The sequence below is a fragment of the Hylobates moloch genome, unplaced genomic scaffold, assembly GCF_009828535.3.
Source record: "Hylobates moloch isolate HMO894 unplaced genomic scaffold, HMol_V3 SCAFFOLD_5, whole genome shotgun sequence".
Classification (NCBI taxonomy): Eukaryota; Metazoa; Chordata; class Mammalia; order Primates; family Hylobatidae; genus Hylobates; species Hylobates moloch.
In genome coordinates this window covers 25,189,367-25,211,535 of record NW_026652280.1, presented here as the reverse complement: position 1 = coordinate 25,211,535, position 22,169 = coordinate 25,189,367, and positions in this window count along the sequence as shown.

Genomic DNA, 22,169 nt, shown 5'->3' with positions numbered 1-22,169 from the left:
TCTCCAAACTTATCAGAAACCTGTATTTGAGAGCACCTGTCAGTCCTATGGCTTATAATAAACCATCTTTTGAAAAGGATTAAAACAAGATAATAATTGTCAATAGCAAAATGTCCAGGATGGTTAGAAACACAATTGACAAAGAAGTTTGGTTATCTCTGTGGTTTACAACCTTAATTATGATTGATAGCATATAGTTAGACATTAGAATTTTAGAAGTCACATATAATTTTGGAACATATATTAGTATTAGTCACCAAAATATAACCTAAAGAAGATTGAACATCATCTTGGCAATCTCATGTAACTAAGTATGTCAAATAACCATGTTTACTTGTTTTCTGCATGTTTCGGGGCCCTCTGATCCATCCAAAAAGCCAGGCATCAGGAAAGACAATTTCAAAACTGAAGTTTGATTTTGGGAAGCCTATTAAATATGTTAGAAGTTCAAAGCACTTGGTATTATGAAATAGAATTTCAGATTACCATAAGTTATTTATTTTGCCAAAATGATGACTCCAAAATTTTAAAGAAGCAAAAACCTTTTTATAACCCTTTACAAATTTTGCTAAACAGCAGATTAGCACCTTAAGAATACCTTGTTGTGCTTTTATTTTAATTCTCAATTTACAGAAAAAACATATAATACCCTTTTTGAATTTAGTCAATATGTTCAAACAGAGAACCTCTTCTGCAAGATTCTTACAATCCTTTCACCACTTGTTTGACCCTCCAGCTTTATCTTATGTAATTTAAAACAATCCTTTATCCCTAGGCAAAAACTTACATTTCCATGCCTTCTTATAACCTTTTACTAAAAAACACATTTTACTGTTCTTACAAACCTTGCATGTAAATATATTTCCAGTAGTTTCAGTTACATGTTATAATGGTAACTCCTAGCAATTTTAACTTTAATGTAAAACCTGGTAAGTTGTTTTGTGTGCCAGGTACAACCAAGATTTGACTCCTTCCAGCATAACAGAAGGCGCGGTTAGTTCCATATGTCCCCAGGCCTTAACAGTTGTGGATCAGGCAAGTCGGATAGTTCTCAACACCCAAAAAGCAGCTTATAACCTCAAAACACTTAGCAAACTTTACATCTAACTTGCATAATTTAGTCTAACTATTTACATTTTGATGGCATCTGCTTTTAACCAATAATCTTTAAGGCTATTTTATTTTTTCTCAAAGATTAAAGTCATGTGAACTGAGAGGTACCACAGCTTTTATCTTCCCTTTAAAAAATATTTGATCTAAGTGCTGTGTTTCTTTAGGTCAAATTAATTAGAGCTCTTTTTATAGACATCATACACACAACACATACAGCTACACATACAGGCAGGAGAAAACTCAATCCCCTGATGGAGCCCTGTAAGAGAGCGGGCTAGGAAAACATACAGATATCAAACCAGAAAGGACTTATTCCCTAAGGCAGGATTGCTAAACAAAGCCTTGCCGCACCCCCAGGATGTAAAACAAGATGGAGGCCTGCAGCAAAGTTTGCTATGAACCATGCAGACATGCAAACATGCAAAGCACACCAGATTGGCTACAGCTTAAGACCAGCCTCCCAAATCCTTTTTCACAAAACTTTACAGAGAATACAAACAGTGATCCTTATCATTCCTAGCCTAGTAAAACATCTTCTAAAAGGAAAAACCTCACTTAAAAGTTAAACTGCTGGTGGGGTGGAGAAGGGGAAGAAAAGAAACAGTTTAAAAATGCCCGAGGAAGAGCATCTTATTCTTATACAACTGGTGCCTCCACCAGGGAGAAAAACTTAATTACTATCTGTTGGAGTTGATCCCCTTGGCAGGGGAAGGGGAAGATCTCGTGGCATTCCCCAGCCCCAGCAGTGAGAGACAGGACTAGCTGGATTTCCTAGGCTGATTAAGAATCCCTAAGCCTAGCTGGGAAGGTGACCACATCCACCTTTAAACAAGGGGCTTGCAACTTAGCTCACACCTGACCAATCAGGTAATAAGGAGAGCTCACTAAAATTATAATTAGGCAAAAACGGGAGGTAAAGAAATAGCCAAGCATCTATTGCCTGAGAGCACAGCAGGAGGGACAATGATCGGGATATAAACCCAGGCATTGGAGCCGGCAACGGCTACCCTCTTTGGGTCCCCTCCCTTTGTATGGGAGCTCTGTTTTAACTCTATTAAATCTTGCAACTGCACTCTTTTCTGGTCCACGTTTGTTATGGCTCGAGCTGAGCTTTTGCTCGCCGTCCACCACTGCTGTTTGCTGCCGTCACACACCCGCCGCTGACTTCCATCCCTCTGGATCCAGCAGGGTGTCCGCTGTGTTCCTGATCCAGTGAGACGCCCATTGCCGCTCCGGATCGGGCTAAAGGCTTGCCATTGTTCCTGCACGGCTGAGTGCCCAGGTTTGTTCTAATCGAGCTGAACACTAGTCACTGGGTTTCACGGTTCTCTTCTGTGACCCACGGCTTCTAATAGAGCTATAACACTCACCGCATGGCCCAAGATTCCATTCCTCGGAATCTGTGAGGCCAAGAAAACCAAGTCAGAGAACGCGAGGCTTGCCACCATCTTGAGAGCGGCCCGCTGCCATTTTGGAAGTGGCCCACCGCCATCTTGGGAGCTCTGGGAGCAAAGACCCCCGGATAACACCAGGAGGGAAAGAGGAGTGAGAAGCCCCTGCTTGCCTGTCTATCCCAAAAAGGAAAAGGCCATGGAAATGCCCCGACTCCTGGGAGTGACAGAGGTAGGAGCACAGTTTCCCCTACCCTTAGAAGTCCGAGGATGAAAAGGCTTAGAAAGGACAGTGAGAGGTTTTGAATCCCCATTTCACTCACTTCTTCGTAAGCCTCACATTGGGCCCCAAAGCTGTTGTAGGACTTATTAGTTCAGCTAAGAGCTGGGTCCTTGTGACATAGCCCTGAAATATTAGGCTTGCAGACACTTTGAATTGTGAGAATAATGGAATTTATTGGGCAAAAAGGAAAAAAGGGAAACAGGGACTCTGAAAAACCAGAGTCCCTGCTAGTGTGCTTCCTGCCTCCCAAATCAAATTCCAGGTTTCACTCAGGAAGAGGAAGGGCCAGGCTTTTCCTTGCTGCAAATGGCATGAACTTCTGTGGCTCCACCCCAGTGCACGCTCATCCCAGTGCACAGGCCTGTTGGAATTTCCCTGGGGACCCATTTCCACCTGGCTGTCTCAATACAGACTATTTTCACTGCCCTGAAAATCCTCTGTGCTCCGCCTATTGGTCCCAACTCCAACTGCCTGAAAATCCACTTTAAAATGAGGTAAATTAAACCTATTTTGGAGGAGCTATTTCTTTTTTTGATGTTGCTGCTCCTGTTCATTAAATAGGAGCAACAGTTTTGTATTTTGGATGATGTAGCTGTAGCCTTCTGACCTCTTGAGCCCTCAAAACTGAGATTTTTTAGTTTTTAAGTGTTTTCCATTTCATCAGTTATATATTCAGTTTTACAGATTTAGGACTAAATCTAGGAAAATTCAGTCCATTATAAAGAGTCAAGTCCATTTATGTTGCTACAGCAAAATGCTTGAGACTGGGTAATTTATAGAAAACATAAATATATTTCTCACAGTTTCGGAGGCAGGGAAGTCCGGTGCTGGCAGATGTTTGGCTGTCTGGTGATGGCTCTCTCTGCTTCTAAAATGGCATCTTAATGCTGCATTCTGTGGAGAGGAGGAACTTTGTGTCATTACATGATGGAAGGGACAGAAAGCAAAAGGGATCCACCAGCTTCCTTCATCAAGCTCTTTTATAATGACATTGATTCTGCTCATGACTTAAATACCTCCCCAAAGTCTCTATCTTCCAATACTGTTGCATTGGGGATTAAGTTTCCAACACATGAATTTAGGGAGCACATGCAGACCACAGTACTGGTTTTGCATTGTGTTGCTTTTTCAAGCCTGGCTCGATGGTCACTATCAGTTTGGGTTTAATCTAGAAGCAAACCAAACAGTCATTTTAAACAAGGGAAGTTTAATATAAAAGTTTTAAACTAGTTGAGGGAGAGTACCCAAGAAAGAGGGAAGACTTGGAAGAGGGAGCCCAAAGTCTGGATTCAGACCTTGTTGAAAAAAGGGTAACTGTGGCCCGCTGGATTGCGGTGAAAGTTATGGTTTGCTCAGACCAGTGCTGGTGTTTAGTTACCAGGCAAGCAGGAAGCCACAATGGTGACTCAGTGTGTGAGAATGCAGAAGGAGTCGGGGGAGGGGCACTAGTAGTGTCTGTTTTGGGAGGGTCGTAGGAGGTGATCACCAGCCTGGATGAGGTCTGTAAAGTCACTAAGAATAATACATTACCGGAGCGTGGCTAGGGCAGAGCTGCCCCAGATGTCTTCACACTCACGCTTCTTACTGATGGTGCAGCTGCCAGAAAGCAGCAGGAGAGACCCTCCGGGGTGAATTGGGAGCTGAGAGACCATACGTTGATAACTAGTGCAGAAGCTGATCAGGTTGTAGGAAGGTTTTGATGAGAGACCTCATCACAAGGTAAATATAAAATGTCTCACTCATCCTCCTTTGCCCTCCTTGTTTTGCAACATATTGCATAGCCTGTCCAAGAAATGTGGGCATATGGGTAGGGTAGTGAAAATATCAGGTCATTTAGAAAACTGAGGGACCGTGAAAAACCTTGAGCCAATATTTTCAAAATCTAATGAATTTGATAACTTCATAAAATAGTTCATGAACTAGAAATTGGGACTACTGTATATATTCTGGAGTTACATGAATGGCACCCTCAATATAGCAGGAGCATAGAGCATTCCTTTCATTACTTTTCATCAAGATGGTCATATAGTTTTATATGAGCAATTCTGGAAGTGGAAAATTCTCTGCAGTTGGAATGCTTTGTTTCTTAGCATATACTTGCTTCAGTTAAGTCATGATTTACACTTCTGTCTTCACATTTTGCTCAATTTTGCCTCTTAAGACAATTTCATATACATATTTCAATCTTCCTAATTTCTGTTGAAATCAACAGAAGTAATGTTCCATCCTTTAGGCTCAATGTTTCTGAATTATTTCTTTGGTAAAAGTTTTATGTCTTCTTTACTGTTTCACCTTTCTAGATGCTTTCCAGCTTTCCATTTTTTTTTTTAATGTGGCACCGGATGTCCAGACTTCATAGAGTAGAATGTGGGGACTCTATGTTTAATAGTTTATTATGGCACTTTATTCGACTAGTATTTATTTGGCTCCTGGCACTATTCTAGGGGCGTGAGTGTGTGTGTGTGTGTGTGTGTGCGTGGGGGGGGTGATCACAAATAAGTCGTCGCTCTATCATGAGGAACTCAGTGGAGGAAATATATAAATGGAGAAATGTATACTACAACGAGGTAAGTATTGCTTCAGAGAAATGAAGATAGGACAACTGATAAAGAAGCACAGAAGATGGATCAGCTAAGTAGCCTGGGGAAAACCAGGAAAGATTTCACTCAGGAGAGGATACTTGAGTTGATACAGAAAAACGAACAGAAGTTTGCCATCAAGGAAATTGAATAGAAGGGTGTGTGTTTTTGTTGTTGTTTTTTGAGACAGAGTTTCACTCTTGTTACCCAGGCTGGAGTGCAATGGCGTGATCTCGGCTCACTGCAGCCTCTGCCTCCCGGGTTCAAGCGATTCTCCTGCCTCATCCTCCTGAGTGGCTGGGATTACAGGCGCCTGCTGCCATGCCCAGCTAATTTTTGTATTTTTAGTAGAGACAGGGTCTTGCCATGTTGGCCAGGCTGGTCTTGAACTCCTGATCGCGGGTGATCCACCTGCCTCTGCCTCCCAAAGTGTTGGGATTTCAGGCGTCAGCCACCACGCCTGGCCTGAAGGGTGTCTTTTCTAGCCAGGAGATAATATGTGTGCAAAGATTGAGTGGTGAAAAGCCTGCTACAGAATTTGTTGAATCAGAATAGTGTGTGCTGTAAAAGAAGTCTGGGCTTCACAATCAGCAGATTTATGATTCCACTATTTTATTAGCTCTTTACTGTGGACAAGTGTCCTGACCTTGCCTGAGCCTTTTTTGGTTTCCCTCTCTTTTTTGATATCTACTTTGCAGTTTCGTTTAGAGGATTAAATGAGAAAACGTATGCCTGGCTCATATGAGCTCAGAAAATACTAATTGCCAAAGGGCTAATACATTTAGTTGAGGGAGACACTAGGAATAAGACAAAGCTGCTTTTGCCTCTAAGGCAATAAAATGCCCTCCCCATTCTATTCTCCACACTACAGCAAGAACAATCTTTTACAAACATGTCATGTGATGTTTATCTCTTCTTAAAATTTCCAGTGCCTTCCTTTCAGAGTAAAACAGAAATTCCTACCATAGTCTAGAAAGCTCTATGGTATGCCAGTATCCCTCAGTCCCCTCGCCTAACAAAACCAGTGCGTTTTCTACCACTCCCTTTGCTGTATAATTCAGCCGTATTGGTCTTGCTGTCCTCAATTACTATGAACATGATTTTCTGCTTTCAGAGCTTTGCACTGTTTCCTCCACCTGGATAGTCTTTCCTCAAATATTCCATGATTCAGTTCCTCGCTTCGGGTGTATGCTCAAACGTCATTTACCAGAGGCCAACCCTGGCCACCACCATTGCTCACGCCATTACTCTTTGCCCCTTTCCTCCTTTATTTTTCTTTAATTAATATTGAGGTTAGGGCCTTTGTTTCATTCACTGCTGTATCCTTAACAGTTAGAAGCACGCTTAGCAGTTATGTAAAATGCTCCAAAAATAGTTGCTCTCTGAATGAATGAGGCTGAGAAGGTGGCTTGGGGGCCCATCTGAGGTACTTGATATTTTCAGCCAAGAATTTTAGATTTATGCTGTGGGCAAAAGGAAGGGGATTAGCATTTTTGATGCAGCCTAAAATGAATATTAATTTTTTGTTAGTCCCTATATTAATTTGTGCTTGCAGTAAGTGGAACTTTTTTTCAGATACTAAAGCCATTTTTTTTTTCTTTTTAGTAGGCAGTCCTTAAAACCTGAAGCCATGGCAATAATACACTATGTTAATTTCTTTAGATAGTAATGAAAGGTAGAATGAAGGCTTATTGTTTTTGTTCAGAGATAGAGCTACTCTTCGTGAGGTTTTTGTGATGTTTTAGTGTAAAATAAGCTCCCAGAATATAGTATTTTAATAATGATGTTAAAAGGGCTATTGATTTATTTTAGGTTGCAGTAGTAGATAATATTTAATTTATTGAACAATTTACTTTTTTGGGGTTGGGGGACACAAGTAAAAGAAAACAGAAATGAACACAAAGAAGTTTCTTTTGGCAGGTGGTCCAGAAGCACTGGTGACAGTAAGGAATAATATCGTGCATGACCTGGCTCATGATGGTGCCTTTAACAATTAAAAAGTCAATGCCTCTTTAAATCACAAGTATTCAATAATTTTTTAAAGAGAAACCTGGGGAAACATTAAATTTTATTCAGAAACAGATTTGCTCATTCCAAGCCAAAGCAGAATAGATATTCTATTAAAAATGAGCAAAGCAACATCAATCATACCTTAATAAAATGGTTTTAAAAAAGATGGGGGAAGAAAAAATGAGCAAAGAGTAGCAGATACTTCAAAAATTTAGTTCTTGTTCTCTTTCTCTCTCTCTCTCTCTGTCTCTGTCTCTCTCTCTCTGTGTATGCATATACATAGTTTTATGAGGCTGATTTCTTAGGAGGGTTTAAAATTTAATTGTAATCTTTTTCTTCTCTTATTAGCTGGAGTACCTTAGGCAAATTAAACCTCTGATCTTCAATTTCTTAAGTGGTGCTATGGTATCTATCTCATACGGTTGTGAAGATTAAGTGAGGTAATGCTTGTAAAGTGCTTACTTAGCACAGTTCCCAGAATATAATAAGTGAGTTGTGTTAGTTGTTGCTGGTAAAAAGAATTATGCCAGTTCACGGTGTCAGAATTTCAGCCAGTAATGACTGCCTGTAGAAACAGAAGCGTTATTAATAGTAAGAGCTGTTATGCTTTTTTATTCCACTAGAGGGCACCTTTCTCCTTCTGTAAATCTGATGTAGCCATAAAGCATTATGACTCTGGCCCCAACTCACTTCCCTTCCCTTTAGCATCCTCAGCCCCACGATTCCTCTTAGACCACTAATAACTTCACATTATGCCAGGTCTCTCCCTGGTCATCCTCCCCACACTCACATAATGGAAGGATGTTTTAGCCTTGGCATAGGCTTTTGCTAGTCTAAAGGGCGGTCCTTGAGAATGTAAAAAATGTAATAATAATTGGCTTTGGGTGTTCAGCAAGACATAGACTTGATGTAGTGAGCTAGGAACAGGGATTCAAAGGAATTGTCCTTATTACTTCTTACCCTGAGGCCTCCTTCTCATATGCATGATTAAATCAAGTCTACCTAGTGGACTAAACCAGTGGTGTAGCCTCCCCAACATCTCTCCTATTTTAAGTTAGGGAAAAAAACAGAAAATGTGGGATGGGAAAAAAGGCAGGCAGAGAAGGGGGGGAAAAAGGATGAGATACAAACTTTGAGAACATCACTATTTATAAATGACAGATCTTGAATTGTACCTGGGAGATGGAGTCCCTGCTCTAGTTTTTGGAAAGCCGCAGTCTCTATGACCCGTGATCTTAGGCTCAAATGAAAAAGTGCAAACATGGCACCAACTGTGTACTGGAGTTCCCTGGCTATTGGAAGTTCTCACTTGTTAAGAATGAGCCAAATCCTTCTACAGGCCTCCTTATCTGGGAGAGGCAAGTAAATCGAGGATCTGGTTCAATAATTTAAACAGCATCTTCTCAGGACCACACATCTCACCTTGAATAAAAAGAGGGCAAGTTAGGAATGATTTTGATGTTGACAGATTTGTAATAAAGGTCAAAATTGAGACATGACTAGAGGTTTTCCAAAAGGTAGTTAAAAATGGTCAATCACTGGTTCTTCTTGAGCTAGATTATTAGCAATCTAGTAGAAGTAATCATCCTTTTAATAAAGCAGGATCTACCCTGCCTGGAAGAGGAGCCAGCCTGTCAGTGCCGATTAACTCGTTCTGATCATGCACCTTTCTAGATCATCTTAGGTCCTGAACCAGGAAGTGGGGAGAAGTAAGATCAAATCAGGGGTAGGTAAACTACAGTCTGACTCTAGCCTATTACCAGTTTTTTTTATGGCCTGCCAACTAAGAATGTTTTCTACATTTTGAAATAGTTGGATAAAAATTAAAAGATATGTCATATTTTATGACAAAAGAAATTTAAACTTTAGTGTTCATAAAGTTTTATTGGAACATAATCACAGTTAATCATTTATGTATTTTCTTTTCTTTTAGACAAGGTCTTGCTCTGTGCCCAGGCTAGAGTGTGATGGTGCGATCACAGCTCACTGCAGCCTTGAACTCCAGGCTCACAGGATCCTCCCATATTAACCTCTTGAGTAGAGGGGACTACAGGCACATGCCACCATGCCTGGATAATTTTTTATTTTTTGTAGAGATGGGATTTTTTCCATGTTGCCAGGATGATCTTGAATTCTTGGGCTCAAGCTATCATCCCTGCTCGGCTCCCAGTGTTGGGATTACAGGTGTGAGTGCCTGGCCAATTTCTCCCTTTCCTTTCCTTTCCTTTCCTTTTTCCTTTCCTTTCCTTTCCTTTCCTTTCCTTTCCTTTCCTTTCCTTTCCTCCCTTCCCTTCCCTTCCCTTCCTCCCTTCCTTCTTTTCTTCCTTTCTTTCCTTCTTTTTCCTTCCTTCCTCCCTTCCTCCCTCCCTCCCTCCCTTTCTTCCTTTCCCTTCCTCCCTTCCTTCCTTCCTTCCTTCCTCCCTTCCTCCTTTCTTCCCTTCCTCCCTCCCTCCCTCCCTTTCACCCCTCCCTCCCTTCCTTCCTTCCTTCTTTCTGACACAGTTTCGCTCTTTCACCCAAGCTGGAGTGCAGTGGTGCGATCTCTGCTCACTGCAACCTCTGCCTCCCAGGTTCAAGCGGTTTTCTTGCCTTAGCCTCTCAAATAGTTCAGATTACAGGTGCGCACCACCACACCTGGCTAATTTGTGTATTTTTGGTAGAGACGGGGTTTTGCCATGTTGGCCAGGCTGGTCTTGAACTCCTGACCTCAACTGATTCACCCGCCTTGGCCTCCCAAAGTGCTGGGATTACAGGCTACCTTTTGCACTCCACTGGCAGTACTGACTAGTTGCAACAGAGACCATATATGGTATTTTCATCACTGCACTGCTGCTCCATGCACTATGAATTAAAGTGATGTAGTTATTACTTGTCAGTGTTTTGAGTTCTGCACATGTAACTGTACCATAGTGTTCCCAGAACCAAGCTGGCTCTGGCTGCATTTTCTCGAGCCCCAGGAATGAGAAGCAGACAAACTAGGAAAGAAGGGAATTTATTGTTGTAACTGGGTACCGGGAGAAGGTCAGAGATAATTCCATCAGACCAACTCACTCAAAGTGTTACAATTTTCTTAGTGCTTATATAGGTTGGGGTTATGTGTCTATGTGCAGTACAGCATTCGCCTAAGTCTGTTGGTAACTAATTTTGTTTCAACTAGAAGGTCAGAAGCAAAAAATGCTTGCTAAGTCTGATTAAAAGGGCCCCAGTACCCCCAGTACCTTCAGACCTATCTGCTGTGGAACCAGAGTGATTATTTCTATCTTATCTTCTTTAGAGCTTGGTCTGGAGAGCTGCCTTGCGCTCTCCAATGAATCTATTCAAACAGTTGCCTCTGTTACCTTGACTCTCAGACAGATCCCGGCACTAAGAATTTAAGTTTGTCTCTATTATTTTGACTCGCTCCAGGTTAGGGAGAAGCCCATGCAAGGCTCCTACTGACCATATGTTTCATTTCTAGCTTTGATGCCTGGGCACTGGTTTCCCTAGATTTAACTATTTGCTCAATGTTAAGGCAGTGCTGTGGAAATTTGTTTGTGTAACTGAAGTACTGTGCAGACCTGTCTGTGTGATTGTCGGGGGAATTGGCCTGCCACAATAGCATTTTATTTATTTGTTAATGCCAGTGCATACCCATAATGTCAAACAAGATGGGGAAAATGAACTTCAAATGTCATAATTTTAGGCATGGTGGAGTGTGGATTATTTTGTTATTAAATTAGATGGCAAATCATTGTGTTTGTTACGCACTGACGCTACAGCTGTGCTAAAAGAATACAAATGTACATGAGCATGACTAGGCTGAAGATCTATCACAGTATTTCCAACTGACAGGAAAGCAACAGTGAGATAAACTAGAACATTTAATAGCATCACTGTAGAATTTCTTTACGAAAACAAAAAATTGAAATGTGGTCACTAAGTTTTGAGTGGCTCATTTGTGGGTCAAGTAAGGAAATCTGTTTATCAATGTTAGGTTATTTAAACTGAGTTTGACTGCAGCAACTGAAGGAATGTGTGCAGAGAAAATACACGTGTTTAAGACTATTGGCCCTTTGGGGAGAATAGTTGTTCAAAGAATTGAAGACATTGAGAGCGACATCAATAGTCAAATACAAAGCAGAGAAAAATTCATTTCAATGGTTTTGCTTGTCTGTTGATGAGTCAGTGATGTTACTAATACTGCTCAGTTGTTTTTTATTTAAGGAGTCAATCCCAAGTTTGAAGTGTCTAAAGAATTAATCTCTATGAATAGTCTGCAAGTCACAAGCACAGGAGGAGTATTTTCAAAGAAGTTGAGAAAAACTAACCAGTAAACTTGAAATGGAATTTGCTAAGATTTATTACAACTCATTGTGGTAAAAATATGTGTGAAGCAGAAAAAAAGCTTAGTTGGACAAATTTACAAATCTTATCAAAATGTAGGATGTTGAAATCCTATTCATGGCATTATTCATTAGCAAGTTCTTTGCGGAAAATATTTGGGTCTACCATATGTTACTGAACCACTAGTATCAACAGTGAACTTCATTTACTCTTGTGGATTTAATCATCATCAGTTCTGCATTTGTTGGGGGTCAGAAATAGAAATTTAATCTTCTCTCTTGCCCTACTACACAGCAGTTTGATAACTTAGTAGTTGTTAAGTTTTATGTGATACTTTCGAGTTTAGGGGAAAATTAAAATTTTTCAGAATGAGAAAAATTAGCTTCAACTATTAAGGAACATTATGTGGCTTTGAAATTAACACTTGAGGTAGACTTCGTAATGTTTCTTAATGAATTCAACTTAAAATTACAAGGTAAAACATCACATACATGCAAATATACTGTGGTAAAGTTATTTTGATGACAGTTAACATTTGAATCACAAGTAATGTCATCAGTTCTCATGTTTCCAAATGGTAAAACAAGAAGTGAAATCTCCACTCCTACACAGATTTGCAGTGGATGTAATTTCCAAGCTCAAATTATAGTTTCAGGAGCACTTTTGGACTTCAATTCAAATGCAAAGGGACTTTCTATATTTAAAGATTCATTTAATTGTGCAATTGAGGAACTTTCACCTTACCTTCAATTGGAGGTTATTAATGTAATGACATACTGAAAAGCAAATATCAAAGGTAGAATCTAATAGAATTTCATAAATGCTTTCTAATCATGAATATGTTCAACTAAAATAATATGTTTATAGATTGACATTAGTATTGGGCAGTACCTATCTGTGTGCAAAAACATTTTCAAAGATGCAATTTGCAACTGTTCATCATTAACAGATGAACATTTATGACAAGGAGCACTAACTTTGAACCCCAATTAAGCAAAATGTTATCTTCTAAAGAAGAGAAAGAAGAGTTCAATTTTTCTCATTAGTAGACGTGTATTACAAAAAATTATACTCAATTATTATTATATTTTAAATTTTATCTATAAATTTGTTTTGAAATTAATTTTCTCTCTTGGCATGTAAGTACCTACATAATATCTTTGATTTTAGTTCTTGGACTACAAAGCCTAAACCCTTGCTCTGGCAGAGTGTTCTTAGAATATAGGGTTGAAGTAACCTTTTAAGTCATGGCAGAAATGCATATGAATACTTACATTCTTGTGGGGACTCAATTGCAGCCTAAGGCCTGAAGTTTTCCATATATTTTAAATTCTTATTGATAGGTCTTTTGTCCCAGAGATCTCTGAACATGGAAAGCAACACCAACCACTGTGCATTTTGGTGATGAATTAAATACATAAAATTTAAAAAATCCAACTTTTCCAAGCATTTAAACGACAATTACAAGTTGATTAATTCCCTGAAGCAATTTAGATTATACTCAAACTAGTATATCTGATTCTTTTAACAGAAGATAAACTATACACAAATACAATCATTTCAAAACCATTTCTAAAGTTATGCTTAAACCTAAAACATCAGCACCATGATTTTAATTCATACTTATGTATTAGATCTTATGTTTTCCAAGTGTTATACTTACTTTGATAGCTTCCTAGGGTTTTATTATTTTGATTTTTTCTCCAGGGATTTTGTAATTTCATGTGATGTTATAGGAACTGAATATCAAGTTAATTATTGGTTGAGATATTGGACCTGCTTATAGGAACATTAGATGGAGTTGCTTTTCTTTTGACAGTGAAGTTTTATGTATCGTATCATGAGACTCTTAAGTACTTATTGTTCTTAACTTCTGAATGGTGTTTATCACAAAAATAATTTAGTCTTTAGATTTCCCATAGCCAGCAATACCTGAGCCATTGTCCTGTTATGAAAACATATTCATTCCTTAAAGAATTTTACTATAATTAGTAAGATCACCTAGAAGATTTTTTTCTCCTAGGAGATGAGGATTGGCTCTGTAATTACCCTCTCTATTTAGAAATTTAGCCGATCCATCATTTTTGACACACAGTCAAATCTTTCTTTTACTTGGTAATTATGCATGACCACAGGTGCTGATAAAATGTTGAGCACCGTTTCTTCCCAGTTACTGTATGTGATCATTGGTGATCCTCAGTCCTCCCTATCTTGGGTACTGTATCTGCTTTTCCCAGTATGACTCAGTTCACTCACTGTCCCCTTCCCTATGTTTACTGTTGTGCCTACACAGACAAAAATATTTTCATAATTTATAAAGAAATATATCATTAATAGAAGAAACAAAGGGTATTATATATTAATACCCTTCTACTCATGAAAATATAGCATATATTCTATTACTTTATCCTTTTATATTACAACTACCTTTATCAACACCCTCTATTACCCTTTATCCTTAGAGTATCACTATGAATATAGGACCTTTCACGGGTTTAATATATTCCAATTAACCACAATATAACTATTACATATTTGAAGCTCAGATTGTCACAGTCTGGCTTTGTGTGAGCCCTTGAAAGCCTCCTATTGTATTGACATTCTTGAAAGCATCATTGCTGTCTGGCAACAACAGGATATTCCAGACTCTGCTGATTTTTCCTGCCCTAGATGTAAATACAACCTCCTTCCAAGGAAACAAGAGTTCTTGCTCCCCATGGTAAAGAATAGTATAAGGTACCGTAGTCTGAATACTAGCAAAACATATGAGAGTGAACATAGGGCAAAAGTACAGCTACTGCAGCTGTTGTTGGACTGTTTTGGGTAGTAATGGAGCTGGAAAATGACATGAATTCACATTGATATTTCTTATTTAGCATCTGGTACTGCTGTACCATTTCTATGTGTTTTAAAACCATACTGTATATGGTTTAATTGACCACTTAAATTTTCTCCTATGTTAACAACACTTTTAGAAAGGTAAGAGAAGGAGAGAATGATGAAGGCTGGATGCATTGGTCACTTCTTGTTAGTGGTTTAGGGTAAGAAATGTGGTTGTACTGAATTATAAGTATCACGTAAGAGTCAATCATTTATTCATTTAAGCCTACTAAGTGCCAGGCTTTATGCTAAGCTTTAATAATGGTGTTTCTGCTCTATGCAATCTATAGTCTGGCAGTGGAGGCATTCATGTAACCAATAATTCTACAATTATTAACTGAAAGGAACACTTTGAATGAAACATTCAGGGTGTGTTGAGAATGTATTACAGGAGCACTTAACCTAGTTCTGAGGATATTAGAGAGTTTTGATAGATGTGTGCAAGGAAAGGAAATGGCATTTAGCACGTTGGTGGTAAAAACAGTGAACCATGCTCAGAAGGAACTTGCTGTATTTGGAGGCATTAAGTGGCCCATCCAGAAATGAAATTGCAACCGTTGAAGGTTTGTTATTTTTTAAGAAATAATTTCTTTTGCTTCTAAAGCTTTGTGAATTTACAAAAGAAGTCCATGTTTACAGTGTTCATTCATACTAAGAACGCAAAAGAAGTGAGCATCTGTGCCACCATGAATGGTAGCCATAACGTCAGTGTTTGTCAGCAAATACACACGGACCATTATTCAAAACAAGTTCCTCTAAACTTGTATGATTGCCTCAGAGATCCTGCAGTCATTACCCACAATCTCACATTATATACTTGGGTCATTGGTATGACCACTGGGCACTGGAATGATACAGAGGTTTCTCTGCAGTGTGTTTATTTTTTCCCCAGGGTAGGTTCTATGAAAAGGAAAATTTCAGCTTACTTTTTGAGGGTAGAGATCATGGTTTATGTTTTCTGGCATTCTCAGCTCCTCAGCATGCTGTCTCTATAGAACCGGCACTTGATGCATGTCAACTGATCCATTAGTGTGCTGTAATGGCTTTGACAAAGGGTGCCCTTTTAATTGGTTGCTTCATTCTTAGGACCATATTTGGTGTTTCTTTGTTTTTCCATTCTTAAAACTCAGGTTTTGCCATTGTATATTAAAAAATTCATCTGTGGTATGCAAGTTCAGGGGATGACGTCAAAGGCAGAGACTGTTCCAGGTGTGTGAAGCCCAGTGAAATGTCAATAAAGTCTGAACAGTAACCCAGCTTCCAGTGGATTGATCATCTTTTAGAAGAATTACCTAAAATCTCTAAGTTTTAACTAGAAGGAGTTCATTAATGGATAGATCTTATCCCATCTCTGCAGTGGGTCTGTAGCAAATATGGCAGGTGAAGATTTGAAGGAAGAGTGATGTGGAAGCATTGCCAGGAGTGTGAGAAATCTAAATGTATATTTATTTCCCCCTGAATGGGAGAAGAAGAGACAACTGCTAATCCTTTCCATTTTATGGTGAGTTAAAATTTTTCTAAAATACTGTCTCAAATCTCTCTTTGGATTTTTATCACAACCTTCTGAAGTGGTTCCCTCCTCTATGTTTACTGTTGTGCCTAAACAGAAAAAGCATATATTCATAATTTATAAAGAGATATATCATTAATAGAAGAAACAAAGTTCTTATAGTAATACTCTTTTAAAACTTATTAAAATATAGCATATAGGCCGGGCACAGTGGCTCACACCTGTAATCCCAGCACTTGGGGAGGCCGAGGCAGGCGGATCACCTGAGGTCAAGAGTTTGAGACCAGCCTGGCAAACATGGTGAACCCCTGCCTCTACTAAAAATACAAAAATTAGTAGGGCATGATGACCTGCGCCTGTAATCCCAGCTACTTGGGAGGCTGAGGCAGGAGAATTGCTTGAACCTGGCAGGTGGAGATTGCAGTGAGCTGAGATTGTGCCACTGCACTCCAACCTGGGCAACAGAGCAAGACTCCATCTCAAAAAATAAATAAAAATAAGATAAATAAATATATACATAAAATATAGCATATATTCTATTACTTTATCCTTTTATATTACAACTACGTTTATCAACACTCTATATTACCTTTTAACCTTAGAGTATCACTACGAACATAGGACCTTTCATAGGTTTAATATATTCCAGTTAACCACAATATAACTATTACATATTTGAGGCTCAGATTGTCACAGTCTGGCTTTGTGTGAGCCCTTGAAAGCCTCTATCGTGTTGACATTCTTGAAAGCATCATTGCTCTCTGGCAACAACAGAATGTTCTGGATTCTATTGATTTTTTTTCATACCCTAGATGTAGACACAATCTTCTTCCAAGGCAACAAGCGTTCTTATTCCTGAAGTGGGTTTTTAGCAAGGAGTGGCCTTTATGACTTTACCCATTTATCTGAAGAGTGAATAAGGCACAGGAATTTATATTCTTTGCCTACACATATTATATTACCAATAAAACTGAGACTAGCATATAACTCTAAGCTAAACTCCAGACAAGGCTTATATGATCACCTTATTAATTAAAATGGCTCCCTCTGACATCACACACTCCTGCCTCCCCCTGTTTAATTTTTTTCTCATAGTACTTATCACTTTTTAACATAGTATTATTAATTAATTCTGACTTTCCTACTAGAATGTAAGCAGCATGAGGGCAGGGAATTTTTGTCTGTTTTGTCTACCAGTAAAACTGAAGCATCTAGAACAGTGTCCTGGACGTCGTGAGTCCTCAGTCAATATTTGTTGAGTGAATGCACATGAGCTATACCAGAAGTTTTCTGGAGCTAGACTCAGCTGGTCTTGTCCATATGATCACTCAGTAGCCATCCTGAAGTTTGACTTATCTTCTATTATACCATTAGATTGGCATTATACATTATATATGGAGTACTTATTTGGGAAAACGAATTGCTGGAATGTTGAATATCTTTTTTATTTGAGACAGTCTCACTCCGTCACCTAGGTTGGAGGGCAGTGGCACAATCTTGGCTCACTGCAGCCTCCTCCTCCCAGGTTCAAGTGATTTTCATGCCTCAGCCTCCTGAGTAGCTGGAATTATAGGCATGCGCCACAACGCCTGGCTAACTTATGTATTTTAGGTGGAGACAGGGTTTTGCCATGTTGCTCAGGCTGGTCTTGAACTCATGTGCTCAAGCGATCTGACCACCTCGGCCTCCCAAAGTGCTGGGATTACACGCATGAGCCACCGTGCCAGGCCTGAATATCTTTATCATGATGTCCAATGGAATCCCAAAAAATGGGAGTGTTAGGAAGCTAGCAGTTTGATGTTATTTCTCAAAATAATTGTATCACCAACTCAGGTGGCATAGCTGGACAGTCATTTAATCCAGTCATAATTGTATACAGATGAGGAAACTGACCTAGCACGGTTAAGGAACTAGCCTAAAGTCATATTGCTATGTAGTGTAGAGCTGAATGAATAGAACATTTTCATTTTTTTTTTAACTTCACAAGGTTAGAGGTCCTTCCCAACATTCTCTGATGCCTGTATTAGAAGCCCACACCCGCCCAATGCCTGCAGGGTTAGGGTTCTCCTGAGAACAAGGGTGTTGCCGGAATGGGTAATTGTGGGGGTGGGAGCAGCAGGAATTTGTATTGAGCCTCTCCCGAAAAGGAATTTAAATGTATGGCATGGATTTTGAGGTGATAAAATATTTAAAGTACTTATTTAAGTTTTATCTATGGGACCAGTAAGGTGATTTTACCATCTTGTTTTCAGGATACCATAAAACACATTTTTTTCCTGTTTAATTTTCCTTGTATATTTGTTAGCTGGAGTGAATCATACATTGTAAAATCTTTGAGGCAAGGGTCTGTGTCTTCTAAATTTACTAACTCTTCCCAGTGTCTGTTATATAGTACATTCTCATAGGTCTCTGATATCCAGTGGTCATATGAAAGTTGAATAATAGATAAGAAACATTTACATAATGAGAATATTGATCAGTCCTGTTAGTAGTAGACATTTCAAAGGAAGTAATTAGAAAGAATTGCCCAACATTGTCTTATCAGCCTTTTCCACCTGAATGGTTATAAAGGTAGACTAACATAGAGATGGGGGAAATTTCTTATTGGAACTTAGTAGCATTGCTTTTTCTCCTTTACCAGTATGGTATAAATAAGAATCTACTTGGCTCAGTTTTTCTGCGGAAAACAATATTCTTTTGTGATTGGATATATTCCAGGAAAATAAACTCAAATCATATAATGAAGAGTTATATCTTATATATTCAGTTTCTCTCTTTGACAGATACTGCGATCAGCAGCTCTTTGTACTTGCCAAATTTATTATTAGTTATGTCTAGCCCTTGTGATGGAGATAAACATTTCAAATAATAAAAGTTGTAGCATAACCTAGTGAGAAATAAGAGCTAGAAAAGTTATCAATATGTTTTCATTTTAGTTTGTGGTAAAAAATAGACCTACCAAATGTATAATGGTAGAATACAACAGAACTTTATTGCTTGTTTATGCAAGAGTTTGAAAAGGGTGTTTTTCCCTGGTCTGGTGGGTTTCCTTTGCAGTGACCTGGGGACCCAGGCTCCTTCCATCTAATGGATCTGACCTTCCCAACAGGGCATCACTGCATTCACCTGCTGAAAGGGTGAGGGGGAATAGTGGGAGATTACCTTCTTTTTTTAAAAGTCTGAGCCTGGAAATGGCACACAGCATTACTGCTCATAGTCTGTTGATTAAAACTCAGCCACATGGCAAAACCTGACTGTAAGGGATGGTGGGAAAGATAGAGTAGCCACGTGCCCAGGGAAAAGATGTCATGGATATTTTTCATGATTTTCTTTCCTCCTTTCCCTTTTCTTTCTTTTTAATTTTTATTTTGAGATAATTTTAGACTTTAGACTTTAGAGTTGCAGAGATATTCCCTGAATAACTTTCTTTTAGCTTATCCTTATGTTAACATCCACATAATGATAAAAGAATTTTCAAAACCTGGCACAATACTATAAACTGTAAACCTTACTCAGATTTCACTAGTTTTTCCTGTAATGTCATTTTTATGTTCCAGGATCCAATTCATTTAATTGTCACATTTCCTCAGTCTCCTCCAATCTGTAATAGTTCTTGTCTTTCTGTTTTTTATAATCCTGTCACTTTTGAAGAGTCAGTAATTACTGTTCAGTAGTTTGGTAAAATGTCACTCAATTTTTTTTTTTATGTTTTCTCATGATTGAAATTAAGCATTCTAGGGAAGGCTACCATAGACTGGAGGGGATCTGCCCTTCTCAGTGCACCAAATCGTGGGTATGTGATGTTGATGTATATTAGAGGTGATGTTAGCCTTGATCACTTGGCTAAGGTGGTGTCTACCAGAATCCTCCACTATAAAATCACTATTTTCTAGACAGGTGCAGTGGCTCACCAGAAGTGCCAGGCATGGTGACACTAAAGTGCCTGGAATCCCAGCACTTTGGGAGGCTGAGGTGAGAAGATCACTTGAGCCCAGAAGTTCAAGACCAGCCCAGGCAATATGGCAAGACCCTATTTCTACAAAAAAAATTTTAAAATAAAGTAAAATTACTATTTTCCCTTGGCAATTATCAAATATCTTGGAGAGATACTTTAAGAATATGCAAATATTGTTTACAGTTTACCTTTCAATTAGTAATTTTAGCACCCATCAAGCGATCTTGCCACAGTAATTTTTACTGTGATATTCTAATGAAAATTTTATGTTTCTTTCATTAAAAAATAAAGTTTTGGTGGCTATCTGATGATTACATAGATATTAAGGATCCTTGCCCTCCTCTCCACGCCCCCTATTTTGGAGATTAAAGTGACTATGGTTTAAATGATGTTAAGCCATCATTTCAAGATAACAAAAGGGTTAAAGGATAAGGGTCACTGCCACAGCTCTGTAGTGCTTAGATGTGGTTCAAATGGGAAGCTTCCTGGAATGGCAGTAAGAAGGCCAGGGTTTCAGTTACAATTCTACTATTGGCTGAATGTAAGGAGCTGTTTTTACTCTAATTTTCTAATTTGTAAAATAAGAGTAATTCTATACATTGTCCAAAGTAATGTGTGAGGATGCAGTACTTTGAATTACTAGGAAGGGTAATATCTGTTTTATGAATTTGGAGCGTCCTTATTATACCAATTAAAATATATGTATTATCGAAGTGGAGCAAGCCTACTTGTGCTTATTTAAAAGGAACAAGACTAACATTTTTGTGCATTTACTATATGCAGGCCCAAGCTTTGAATCCATTAACTAATTTAATCCTCTCAGACTTTTATGAGAGCAATGTTATTAGCCCCATCATATAGATGAATAACTTGGGGCCCAGAGAGGCTAAATAACCTGCCCCAGGCCACACAGTCAATAAATGGTGGGGTTAGGAATTGAACCATGGTGGTCCAGCTCCAGAGTTTGGACTCTTCACCACTTCACTATATACTTGTGCCCTGGTTGCAGAACGGATGTTCATCTAGTACATGCTAGCGTGGCCATATCAACTAACTGCTTCTGTTCTGAAGTATTTAAGTTCTTGAATATTTAAGTAAATATTTTGTTAAAAATTTATATTTAACAGGGTTGTTAAATAGGTTGTTAAATATTTTGGGCATAAGCCTGGGTACTGGTAAATAAAAATATTTGTACATCTTAGTTATGTTTGAATTGAGCATGTATTCCATTTGAAATAAGTGAACCTCAGGAAGTATTTTTGGTGTTTATGATTGGAAGCACAATAATTTAAACATTAAAGTGAAAACAGAAGTATTGGACATGTATTTGTTAATTGTTCTTCCCGATTTTGAGGCATTAGTCCACATTTGTCCATGGCCACAGTATATAAGTAGTATGGCTCTTGTTTAAAGGTAATTATTAGGTGGGTGATTGGATAAGTTACAAGGAAATCTAAGTAGGGTCACCAGTTTTCTATTCTTTCTATACATCTGGCACTTGCTTAGTGATTTGGCTCCTATTGTAGAATCTGGTTCAGTTTACAATTCTGCCTATTTTCTTAGCAGCCTGCCGAGCATTTCTGAGTGGTCTAAAGAACTCACTGCATTTCTCTGGTTTATGTGAAGAACTGGTGTCCCCTTTATTGGTGGTGGTGCAAGAGTCCTCTGCACTACACCATAGAATTACCTTCATGTGCATTTAAATGATTTCAAAAATATTCCTGCTTTCAGCTATATGGCTTCAATTCACCATGAACCATTTACATGTATATCAAAGGCATGAAGTTCTCCTGCAGCAAATAGAAATTGTAGGGAAAGCTCTGGCTGACTCAGTGGGAGAGCTGGGCTTTCGTTTTGGCTCTGCCAGTGACTTACTCTGTTACCTTGGGGAAAATCCTTAGCCTCTTTGGGCTCCTTATCTGCAAAGTTCAGCCGGGCACAGTGGCTCACACCTGTAATTCCAGCACTTTGGGAGCCGAGGCAGGTGGATCGCAAGCTCAAGAGATCGAGACCATCCTGGCCAACATGGTGAAACCTCATCTCTACTAAAAACACAAAAATTATCTGGGCATGGTGGCACGTGCCTATAGTCCTGACTACTCAGGAGGCTGAGGCAGGAGAATCA